The sequence below is a fragment of the Nicotiana tomentosiformis genome, chromosome 4 (genome assembly GCF_000390325.3).
Source record: "Nicotiana tomentosiformis chromosome 4, ASM39032v3, whole genome shotgun sequence".
Taxonomy (NCBI): domain Eukaryota; kingdom Viridiplantae; phylum Streptophyta; class Magnoliopsida; order Solanales; family Solanaceae; genus Nicotiana; species Nicotiana tomentosiformis.
The window spans coordinates 31783488-31796227 of record NC_090815.1 but is presented as its reverse complement, the minus strand read 5'-3'; positions in this window follow the sequence as shown (position 1 = coordinate 31796227).

The following is a 12740-nucleotide window of genomic DNA, read 5'->3' as shown; positions in this document are numbered from 1 at the left end:
CTCTGAAACACCTGGATCTGCACACGAAGTACAAGGTGTAGTATGAGTACAACCAACAAAGCAAGTAACAATAATAAATAAGGAATTGAAGATAGTGACGAGCTACACAGTTATAGTTCATTTCCAATAATTCCAACAGAGAATAAACATGCTTTCAAATCTAGCAGTTTAAGTCAAATCAAATTATATAGTTCAAGCTCATGTAATCCGGATATAAAATCTTTCAAAGAATTTCACAACAATGACAAATAACAACTAAGTGCAACAACAAATGAAAAGGTACAGCTTCTCAGGGCAACAATCACTCCACTCGTCACAACAACTCAACCACTCGGCTCTCAGCCCTCAGCACTCACACTCAATGGGTACCCGCGCTCACTGAGGGTGTACAGACTCTGGAGGGGCTCCTATAGCCCAAGCGCCATAATCTGCACGGACAACTCACGTGCGATAATATCCTGCACTAACAACTCACGTGCTATAATATCCTTACCTCACCAACAGGCCCTCGGCCTTACTCAGTCCTCAACCTCTCTAGTCTCTCCAGCTCTTAGAAATCACAAAGATCAACCCAAACAAAGATAACATAGTGTATCAATAAATATCCAGAAAGACTGAGGTATAATACGCAAGAAAAATCATGACTGAGTACAAAACAGCAATTAGCAAATAATTCAACAAGTATGCGACCTCTGCGGGTTCCAACAGTACTATAACATAGCCTAAGCATGATTTCTAACATGATTTACAGTCAAATTTCTTTAACACATAGAGAGCATATAGCTAACAATAAATTATTCAACTATACAGTTTTTACGAGACGGACCAAGTCATAATCCCCTCAGTGCACACCCACACGCCCGTCACCTAACATATGCGTCACCTCTAAAATAATCACATGACACAAAATTCTGGGGTTTCATACCCTCAGGACCATATTTAAAACTGTTACTTACCTCAAGCCGTGAAATTCTTATTCTGCAACGTCCTTTCCTCGTGAATTGGCCTCCAAACACCCCAAATCTAGCCATAAATAATTCGTTTCAGTCAATAAAATTTATTGGAATTAATTCCATAATAAAATGCTAATTTTCTATAAAAATCCAAATTTTAACTCAAATATCGCCTGTGGGGCCCACGTCTCGGATCCCGACAAAAATTATAAAATCCTGAAACCCATTCAACCACGAGCCTAACCATACTAATTTTACCAAAATCCGACCCCAACTCGACCCTCAAATCTTCAATTTAAACCAATAGGGTTTTCAAACTTTTCCAATTTAATTCACCAATTAAATAATAAAAACAACCATAGATTCGGGTAATTTAACCAAGATTGAGTTAGGAACACTTACCCCGTTGTTTTCCTGAAAAAACTCCCGAAAATTGCCTCTTCCCGAGCTCCAATACGTCAAAAACTGAAAATGGGACGAAGTCCCATTTTCAAAACTTAAACTCTCTGCCCAGACATTTGCTCTACGCGATCGTGAACATTACCACGCGTTCGCAAAAAATAATTTTCCATCGGCCAAATTTAACTCTACGCTATCGCGGAGTTTCTCACGCGATCGCGATGCACAACATCACAGAACTACGCGATCGCGAAGAACAAACGCGTGATTTCCATTTCTACCCCATTTCCTCTACGCGAACGCGACCTTCTTCGCGCGTTTGCAAACAACAAACTCACATAGCTACGTGATCGTGTCCCACTTTACGCGATCGCGAAGCACAAAATATTACTGCCTCAAATTAACCCTACGCGATCGCAGATATCCCCACACGATCGCGTAGAACAAAAACCTCCACTGACCAACTAAGCCTACGCGATCGCAGACACATTCACGCGATTGCGTAGAAGGAAAACAGTATCAGATATCAGAAAATTTCAGCAGTTGTTCAAGTCCAAAATTTTGATCCGTTAACCCTCCAAAACTCACCCGAGCCCCTCGGGACCTCAACCAAATATACCAACAAGTCTTAAAACATCATACGAAATCAGTCAAACCCTCAAATCACCTCAAACAACGCTAAAACTATGAATTACACCCCAATTCAAGCCTAATGAACTTTAAAATTTCTAATTTCTACAAATGACTCCGGAACCTATTAAATCACATCCGATTGACCTTACATTTTGCACACAAGTCATAAATAACATAACGGGGGTATTCAAATTTTTAGAATCGGATTCCGACCCCGTTATCAAAAAGTCAACCCCCAGTCAAACTTCCCAAAAATTAAACTTTCGGCATTTCAAGCCTAATTCCACTACGAACCTCCAAATAATTTTTCGGACACGTTCTTAAGTCCAAAATCACCATACGGAGCTGTTGGAATTATTAGAATTCAAATCTAAGGTCTTTTATACATAGGTCCACATCCGGTCAACTTTTCTAACTAACATTTTCAATTATGAGAATAAGTGTCTCATTTCATTCTGAATTTATTCCTGACCCGAACCAACTGGCACCGTAAGTCATAAAATAACTATAAAGCATAAATTGAGTAGTAAATGAACGAGATTATAATACTCAAAACGACCGGCTGGGTCATTACATTCTCCCTCTCTTAAACAAACGTTCGTCCTCGAACGAGTTTAGAACAATACCTGGAGTCTCAAATAAGTGTGGATATTTGCTCCGCATCTCCTGCTCAATCTCCCAAGTAGCTTCTCTGATTGGCTGGCCTCTCCACTGCACCTTCACTGATGCTATGCTCTTTGACCTTAGCTTTCGAATCTGCCGGTCTAAAATAGCCACAGGTTCCACATCATAAGTCAAATTACCGTCCAGCTATACCGTACTGAATTCTAGAATGTGAGACGGATCCTTGATATACTTTCGGAGCATGGATACATGGAACACTGGATGAATACCTGATAGATTAGGTGGCAAAGCAAGTTCATAAGCCACTTCTCCAATCTTCTTAAGTATATCAAAAGGCCCAATATACCGAGGGCTCAACTTGCCTTTTTTCCCGAACCTCAACACATCCTTCATGAGTGAAATCTTGAGCAGAACCTTCTCCCCAACCATGTAAGTAACATCACGGACCTTCCTATCGGTATAACTCTTCTGTCTAGACTGCGCCGTGCGAAGCCGTTCTTGAATCACTTTGACCTTCTCTAAAGCATCCTGAACCAAGTCAGCACCCAATATTCTAACCTCACCCGACTCAAACCAACCCATCGGAGACCGACATTGTCTCCCATATAAAGCTTCATACGGAGCCATTTGAATGCTTGACTGTTAGCTATTATTGTAAGCAAATTTCGCGAGTGGCAGAAAATGATCCCAAGAGCCCCCCAAAATCAATAACGCAAGCGCACAACATATCCTCCAATATCTGAATAGTGTGCTCGGACTGTCCGTCCGTCTAAGGGTGAAATGATGTACTCAATTGAACCTGTGTGCCCAATTCTCGCTGCACTGCTCTCCAAAAAATGTGATGTAAACTGCGTGCCCCGATCTAATATGATGGAAATTGGTACACCGTGTAGGCGAACAATCTCGCGAATATAAATCCCAGCCAACCGCTCCGAAGAATAATTAGTACCAACTGGAATAAAATGCACAGATTTGGTCAACAGATCTACTATCACCCAAATAACATCAAACTTTCTCAAAGTTCGTGGGAGCCCAACAACGAAGTCCATGGTAATACGCTCCCATTTCCACTCCGGAATTTCAAGTCTGTGAAGTAATCCTCCTGGTCTCTGATACTCGTACTTTACCTGTTGACAATTTAAACACCACGCTACAAACCCAACTATATCTTTCTTCATTTGCCTCCACCAATAGTGCTGCCTCAAATCCTGATACATCTTCGTGGCACATGGATGAATGGAGTACCGCGAACTGTGAGCTTCCTGGAGAATCAACTCACGCAAACCATCTACATTAGGCACACATAGCTTGCCCTGCATCCGTAATACACCGTCATCTCCAATTGTTTCTTCCTTGGCATCACCGTGCTGAACCGTGTCCTTAAGGACAAACAGATGTGGATCATCATACTAGTGCTCTCTGACGCGATCATATAAAGAAGACCGAGAAATCACACAAGCCAAAACTCGATTCGACTCGGAAATATCCAATCTAAAAAACTGGTTGGCTAAGGCCTGAACATCCAATGCTAAAGGCCTCTCTGCTACCGGTAAGTATGCTAAACTGCCCAAACTCTCCGCCTTACGACTCAAGGCATCGGCCACTACATTGGCCTTTCTGGGATGATAGAGAATGCTGATATCATAATCCTTAAGCAACTCTAACCACCTTCGATGCTGCAAATTAAGATCCTTCTGTTTAAACAAATGTTGTAGACTCTGATGATCGGTATATACCTCACACTAGACACCGTACAAGTAATGCCGCCAAATTTTCAAGGCATAAACAATAACTGCTAACTCAAGGTCGTAGACTGGATATTTCTTCTCATGCACCTTTAATTGTCTGGACACATAGGCAATCACCCTACTGTCTTGCATCAGTACTGCGCCGAGACCAATAAGCGACGTGTCAAAATACACAATATAAGACTCTAAACTTGTAGGCAACACCAATACTGGAGCTGTAGTCAAAGCTGTTTTGAGATTCTGAGAGCTCTCTTCACACTCATCTGACCACCTGAACGGAGCACTTTTCTGGGTCAATTTAGTCATTGGCGATGCAATAGACGAGAAACCCTCCTCAAAGCGACGATAATAACCGGCTAAGCCGAGAAAACTCTGAATCTCAGTAACTGAAAATGGCCTGGGCCAATTTTGAACTGCCTCTATTTTCTTCAGATCAACCTTAATTCCTTCACTAGACACTATATGTCCCAAGAATACCATCGAACTAAGCCAGAACTCACACTTAGAGAATTTGGCATAAAGTATCTCATCTCTCAGCCTCTGTAATACAATACCCCAAGTGTTGTGCATGCTCCTCCTAGCTACGTGAGTACACCAGAATATCATCAATAAATACTACGACAAATAAATCAAGATATAACTTGAATACACTATTCATCAAATGCATAAATGCTACTGGGGCATTGGTTAGCCCAAAAGACATCACAAGAAATTCGTAGTGGCCATAACGAGTTCTGAATGTCGTCTTTAGAATATCCGAATCCCGAATTTTCAACTGGTGATACCCCGATCTTAAATCAATCTTGAAGAACACCCTCGCTCCCTGAAGTTGGTCAAATAAGCCATCAATACGCGGCAAATGATATTTATTCTTGATTTTAACTTTGTTCAACTGCCTATAATCAACGCACACCCGCATAGTACCATCTTTCTTCTTCACAAACAGAACCGGTGCACCCCAAGGTGACACACTAGGCCTAATAAATCCCTTTTCAAGGAGTTCCTGAAGTTGCTCTTTCAATTCTTTTAACTCAGCTGGTGCCATACGATACGGAGGAATAGAAATGGGCTGAGTTCCCTGCACCAAGTCAATACCGAAATCAATATCTCTGTCGGGTGGCATACCCGGTAGGTCTGCAAGAAATACATCCGAAAAGTCTCACACGATCGGTACTAAATCAATAATAGGAGTATTTGCATCAATATCTCTCACAAAGGCCAAATATGATAAACATTCCTTTCCAATCATAAGTTGGGCCTTCGAATAAGAAATTACCCTACTAGGAACAATATCTAGAGAACCTCTCCATTCAACCTTTGGTAACCCCCGCATCGTCAACGTCACGATTTTTGTGTGACAGTCCAGAATAGCATGACATGGAGACAACCAATCCATACCCAGGATTACATCGAAATCAACCATACCGAGTAATAAGAGATCAACTCTGGTCTCTAGTTCCCCAATAGTTACCACACACGACCGATATACACAGTCCACAATAATAATATCATCCATCGGTGTAGATACACAAACAGGTGAAACTAAGGACTCACATGGCATATCCAGATAATGAGCAAAATACGATGATACATATGAATAAGTGAAACCAGGGTCAAATAATATAGAATCCTCCGCGTGGCACACTGAAACAATACCTGTGATCACTGTATCTGAGGCAACAACGTCTGGCCTGGCAGGAAAAGCATAGAATCAGGCCTGACCACCACCTGACCGGCCTCCCCTTCTTGGGCGACCCCTAGCTGCCTGACCCCCACCCCGAGTTGGCTGGGCAGGTGGTGTAACTGCTGGTGCTAGTGTCGTTGGTCGAGAACTCTGCTGTGGAGCCCCACTCAACAACATAGGACAATCTCTCTTGAAATGACCCAATTCTCCGCACTCGAAATAGCCCCTCCTCTGACGGAACTGTTGCTCCTGATAACCCGAAGAATTACCTGTAGTAGCCTGAGCGGACGAGGCATGATGAGAACTCTACGCTAGTAGTGCACTGAATTGAGGCTGGCCTGAGTGAGCACTGTAAGAACCGTGGCTAGCTGATGCACCACGATGAACGGGACGACCCGTCTGAGCATGTCTATAAAAATGACCCCTACCGCGGTAAAACTGACCCCCTGAAGGAACACCGCTGAAATCACCTGGACCACGAGGCTTCTTAGCCTCCCTCTTAACTCGTTCCTAACTGCGAACCATCTCAATCTGACGAGCAATGACGACCACCTCGTCGAAAGTAGCACCATACACTCTCTCTTTAGTCATGAGTAATCGTAGCTGAAAAGTGAGGGCATCTATGAACCTCTTGATCCTTTCTCTGTCTGTGGGAATTAACCAGATAACATGACAGGCCAATTCTGAAAATCTCATCTCATACTGTGTCACGGACATATCACTCTGACGAAGCTGCTCGAACTGCCTGCGCAGCTCCTCTCTGCGAGACTGAGGCACGAACTTCTCCAGGAATAGACCGGAGAAGTGTTGCCAGGTAAGGGGTGCTGCACCGACCAGCCTACATCTCTCGTAAGCCTCCCACCATCTGAAGGCAGCCCCATAAAATAAAAAAGTAGTGAATGAGACCTCACTGGTCTCTAGAATACCCGTTGTCTGAAGCATCCGTTGACACTTATCCAGAAAACCCTCAGTATCCTCTGACTCCGTACCGCTAAAAGATGGAGGTTGAAGCCTCTCAAATCTCTCAAGTCTCTTCTGCTCATCATCTGCCATAACAGGAACTACCGGGGCCTGAGCAGCTGCAGCCGGCTGGGCTGGTAGTGCCCCCGGTATCTGAAGTCCATGTACTACCTGGTCTAGAGTATGGGCAATAAGGGTATAAGTACCTCCCCCGGCCTGAGAAGTGGCAGGTGCGGCCTGAGCCGAAACCACCTGAGCCAGACGAGTGCAAGCTGCCAATATTTGGGCCAAAGTCTCCTGAAGGCCTGGAATCTCAATGGGCACAGCTGGAGCCTGAGCTGATCCTGTCGGCTCAGCTATATCTGGAATCTGCTCCTAAGCTGGAGCAACTAATGGTACTACAAGTGCTGGTCCAACTGTGGTACGAGCTACACCTCGACCTCTACCTCGACCCCGGCCTCTCGCGGACCTAACAGGTGGCACTGGTGGCTGATCGTCTGATCCGGTAGTACGTGTCCTCACCATCTGTGAGAGAATAGATTAACATAAATTTAGTTTTCGAAATCAGCAAATTCGCACGACAGAATATAAGAAAGTGAATTTTTCCTAAGGGTCTGCAGTCTCTCAAAGATAAGTACAGACGTCTCCGTATCGATCCGCAAGACTCTACTAAACCTGCTCATGACTCGTGAGACCTATGTAACCTAGACTCTGATACGAACTTGTCACGACCAAAATATCAACTTGTCCTAATGGCGCCTATCTCGATATTAGATAAGCCGCTAATCTTAATAAAACACAATTTCTCTTAAGTTTAAAAATATAATAATTAAATACAATACAAAATCCTATAAATACTGATACGAACACTCCCTAAAACCCGGTGTTACTAAATACATGAGTATCTAATATTAATTCAAGTCTAGAAAATATGGTCTATAATAGTCTAAGACCAAATACAGTAAACGAGGAGATAGGGGAAAGAGAGACAAGATTTGTGAAATACGGCAGCTATCTCTGAATCTCCTGAAAATCAATTGTGCGAGAAAATCAACACCCGCTATGTCCAGAAGCACCTGGATCTGCACACGAAGTGCAGGGTATAGTATGAGTACAACCAACTCAGAAAGTAACAATAATAAATAAGGAATTGAAGATAGTGACGAGCTACACAATTATAGCTCATTTCCAGTAATTCCAACAGAGAATAGACATGCTTTCAAATCCAGCAGTTTAAGTAAAATCAATTTATATAGTTCAAGTTCATGTAATCCGGATATAAAAACTTTCAGAGAATTTCACAACAATGACAGATATCAACTAAGTGCAACAACAAATGAAAAACAAGTACAGCCTCTCACGGCAACAATCACTCCACTCGTCACAATAACTCAACCACTCGGCTCTCAGCCCTCAGCACTCATACTCAATAGGTACCCGCGCTCACTGAGGGTGTACAGACTCCGGAGGGGCTCCTACAGCCCAAGCGCCATAATCTGCACGGATAACTCACGTGCTGTACGGACAACTCACGTGCTATAATATCCTGCCCGGACAACTCACGTGCCATAATATCCTTACCTCACCGACAGGCCCTCGGCCTTACTCAGTCCTCAACCTCTCTAGTCTCTCGAACTGTCAGAAATCACAAAGATCATCCCAAACAAAGATAACATAGTTTATCAATAAATATCCAGAAAGACTGAGGTATAATACGCAAGAAAAATCATGACTGAGTACAAGACAACAATTAGCAAATAATTCAACAAGTACGCGATATCTGCGGGTCCCAACAGTACTGTAACATAGCCTAAACGTGATTTCTAACATGATTAACAATCAATTTTCTTCAACACATAGAGAGCATATAGCTAACAATAAATTATTTAACTATACAGTTTCCACGGGACGGACCAAGTCACAATCTCCTCGGTGCACGCCCACACGCCCGTCACCTAGCATGTGCGTCACCTCCAAAATAATCACATGACACAAAATTTCGGGGTTTCATACCTTCAGGACTAGATTTAAAACTGTTACTTACCTCAAGCTATGAAATTCTTATTCTGCAATGTCCTTTCCTCGTGAATTGGCCTCCAAACGCCCCGAATCTAGCAATAAATAATTTATTTCATTCAATAAAATTCATTGGAATTAATTCCATAAGAAAATACTAATTTTTCATAAAAATTCAAATTTTAGCTCAAATATCGCCCGTGGGGCTCATATCTCAGAACCCGACAAAAGTTACAAAATCCGGAAGCACATTCAACCACGAGTCTAACTATACCAATTTTACCAAAATCCGACCCCAACTCGACCCTCAAATCTTCAATTTAAACCAAGAGGGTTTTCAAACTTTTCCAACTCAATTCACCAATTAAACGATAAAAATAACCATGGATTCGGGTAATTTAACCAATATTGAGTTAAGAACACTTACCCCATTATTTTTCTTGAAATACTCCCGAAAATCGCTTCTTCCCGAGCTCCAATCCGTTAAAAACTGGAGTCCCATTTTCACAACTTAAACTCTCTGCCTAGACATTTGCTCTACGCGATCGCGACCATTCCCACGCGATCGCGTAGAATAATTTTTCATCGCCCAGATTTAACTCTACGTGATCGCGGACTTTTCCACACGATTGCGATGCACAACATCACAAACCTATGTGATCGCGGACCTAACCACGCAATCGCGAAGCACAAACGCGTGATTTCCATTTCTGCCCCATTTTCTCTACATGAACGCGACCTTCTTCGCGCATTCACAAACAACAAACTCACATAGCTACGCGATCGCGAAGCACAAAGTGTTACTGCCTTAAATTAACCCTACACGATCGCAGATATCCCCACGCAATCGCGTAGAACAAAAATCTCCACTGACCAACTAAGCCTACGCGATTGCAGACACATTCACGCGATCGCGTAGAAGGAAAATAACATCAGATATCAGAAAATTCCAGCAGTTGTTCAAGTCCAAACTTTTGATCCATTAACCCTCCAAAACTCACCCTAGCCCCTTGGGACCTCAACTAAATATACCAACAAGTTCTAAAATATCATACGAACTTAGTCGAACCCTCAAATCACCTCAAACAAAGCTAAAACTATGAATTACACCCCAAATCAAGCCTAATGAACTTTAAAATTTTTAATTTCTACAAATGACTCCGAAACCTATCAAATCACGTCCGATTGACCTCAAATTTTGCACACAAGTCATAAATGACATAACGGAGGTATTCAAATTTTCAGAATCGGATTTCGACCCCGTTATCAAAAAGTCAACCCCCCAGTCAAACTTCCCAAAAATTAAACTTTCGGCATTTCAAGCCTAATTCCACTACGGACCTCTAAATAATTTTTCGGACACGCTCCTAAGTCCAAAATTACCATACAGAGCTGTTGGAATTATCAGAATTCAAATTCAAGGTCTTTTACACATAGGTCCACATCCAGTCAACTTTTCCAACTTAAATTTTCAATTATGAGACTAAGTATCTCATTTCATTCCGAATTCCTTCCTGACCCGAACCAACTAACCCGGTAAGTCATAAAATAACTATAAAGTATAAATTGAGCAGTAAATAGGGAAACGAGGTTATAATACTCAAAACGACCGGCCGGGTCGTTACATGTTTTCACTTAATTAGATTCTAGAAAAAAATAAAAGAAATAAATGAAATTTTCATATATCCTGGATTCACAGATGAAATATCCGATAATCTTTTACATATAATCGTTTATTTGATCAACGATCTTCGCTCTAAATGCTTATTTGAAGAATTAAAAAGGGTTTATTACACAAATAGCTGGTCACAATTTTTACTTTTTCTAGCCGGTATATAAAGATTATACATTGATTATATAAAGTTATAAATATATTATATAGTCATTGGCTATTTTTAATTTAATAAATTAGATGAGCGGCTTTTTGAGTGAATTCTTCAATTAAAAAAGTGGTAAAATATAGACCAACTTGGATCATCAGATGGAGGAGGATAAATTTTAGGTTATGGAGACTTTCATTTCAGCTCTCCTGGAAAAATGATAGAATTTATTTTCATGACTTTTCTTTCCAATAAATGCGTTAGACTTTTGAATTTATTATTGCTAGAAAGATATAAATCTTAGGGAGCGTTAGCTTAAATATAATTTGGGAATAAAGTACAATCACGATAAAAGATGTTTAATTTTCAGGTTAATATGAGATTTATTATACCAACACTCAATAAGCTAAAAAGTGGAAAATAGATAAATTACAGCTTATTACTTTTAGGCCAAATACATAGAACGCCCCTTACTTCAAATTTCATTTAGACACTCCAACTAAGACTTGTACCCAATAGAAGTGTGCTTATTGAACCCACCAATTGATGTGGCAAAAGGAGTGACTTTTACCCAAACTTTAAGCGCGTGACTACTTAATTATGATACTAATATTTTTTCATTTTTATCTGTCGTCTCCTTTCTCTGTCTAACACTCACATTATATGTGGCCGACGACATCGTCGGTAGAAAGTACTGCAATAATTTTGAAGATGACCTGGTAGTGTGAAGGTATTGTTAAAGGGACGGTGGTCTTGAATTGACTGTCTGGTAATTGTCGATAATGGTCCCAAAAGATGGTGGTGAAGATATAGTGTATTTGATGGTGTATGATGGTCGAAAGAGACAATGGTTTAAGGTGAAAGTACATTAAAAATACGTCTTGATAGTGAAATGATCTTTATGGGTTATAGGATTTGCTTGGATGGTTTAATTACTGCAGAAGATGAAGGCAATATTGATGCAACAATGGAGGTAATTGTATGAAATAGAAAAGCAATGATGGTATTGGTGGCAAAGCGGTGTCTGTAGTGGAGTTAAGGTGGAGTTTTTAATTAGAAAATGTCATTCTTCTTTTACAAAAATGTTGATTGTTTAGCTTAATTAGAAAATGGAGTTAATATTGGATCCATTCAAGCTTCTGAATTTTTCCATTGAAAGAGAAGCTATTGATTGTTTGGTCGGAAGACGGAATACATTGACATCGCGGGGAGAGGGGCGGGATAGCAGTGGGGTTCTTTTCTCTTTCTTTTGTTTTTTGTTTTTCTCTAAGGTATTTTTTTAGATTAAAAAACCATGTGGCTTGTTCGCCTAGTTTTACTTCCACACACGGGTGTTCAATAGGTATACTTCTATTGGGGTTAAAGTGTTCAATAGGTACAAGTCTTAGTTGGAGTGTTTAAATAAAATTTGGGATCAACTTTAAGCGGTTGTTTATGTATTTGGCCTTACTTTTATATAGTCTAGGATAATTTCAAGCTTAGAAAGTAATTAATAAGTTCAACTAATAGTTAAATGAAGTTTTTCTAACTTCAGCTTTTCAGTATTAATATACTAATGAAATGGATGGAGAAACAATTAAGAATATATAGAGAGTGAAATTCATTTTTCTTTCCAAAGGTATGGTTAAAACACTTTCTCACCTCTTATGTTGATCTTGTGACAGTTTTGACCGGCCAATCTAAAATTTATGTAAGAACAGTTTAAAGCTTCATTACTATTATTTAATCCTATTACGTTTCTTGGGAAGCATCATATAGGTGTTGTATCTTATTAATTATTATTATGACAAAAAATAATATTTTGAGCACTAGTTACATGTTTTATTCTATGAAAATTTTATCGGGAAAAACAAAAAGAACTCGATAAAACTAAGAAGCAGAGCTCGGAAAAACTAAGTTGATT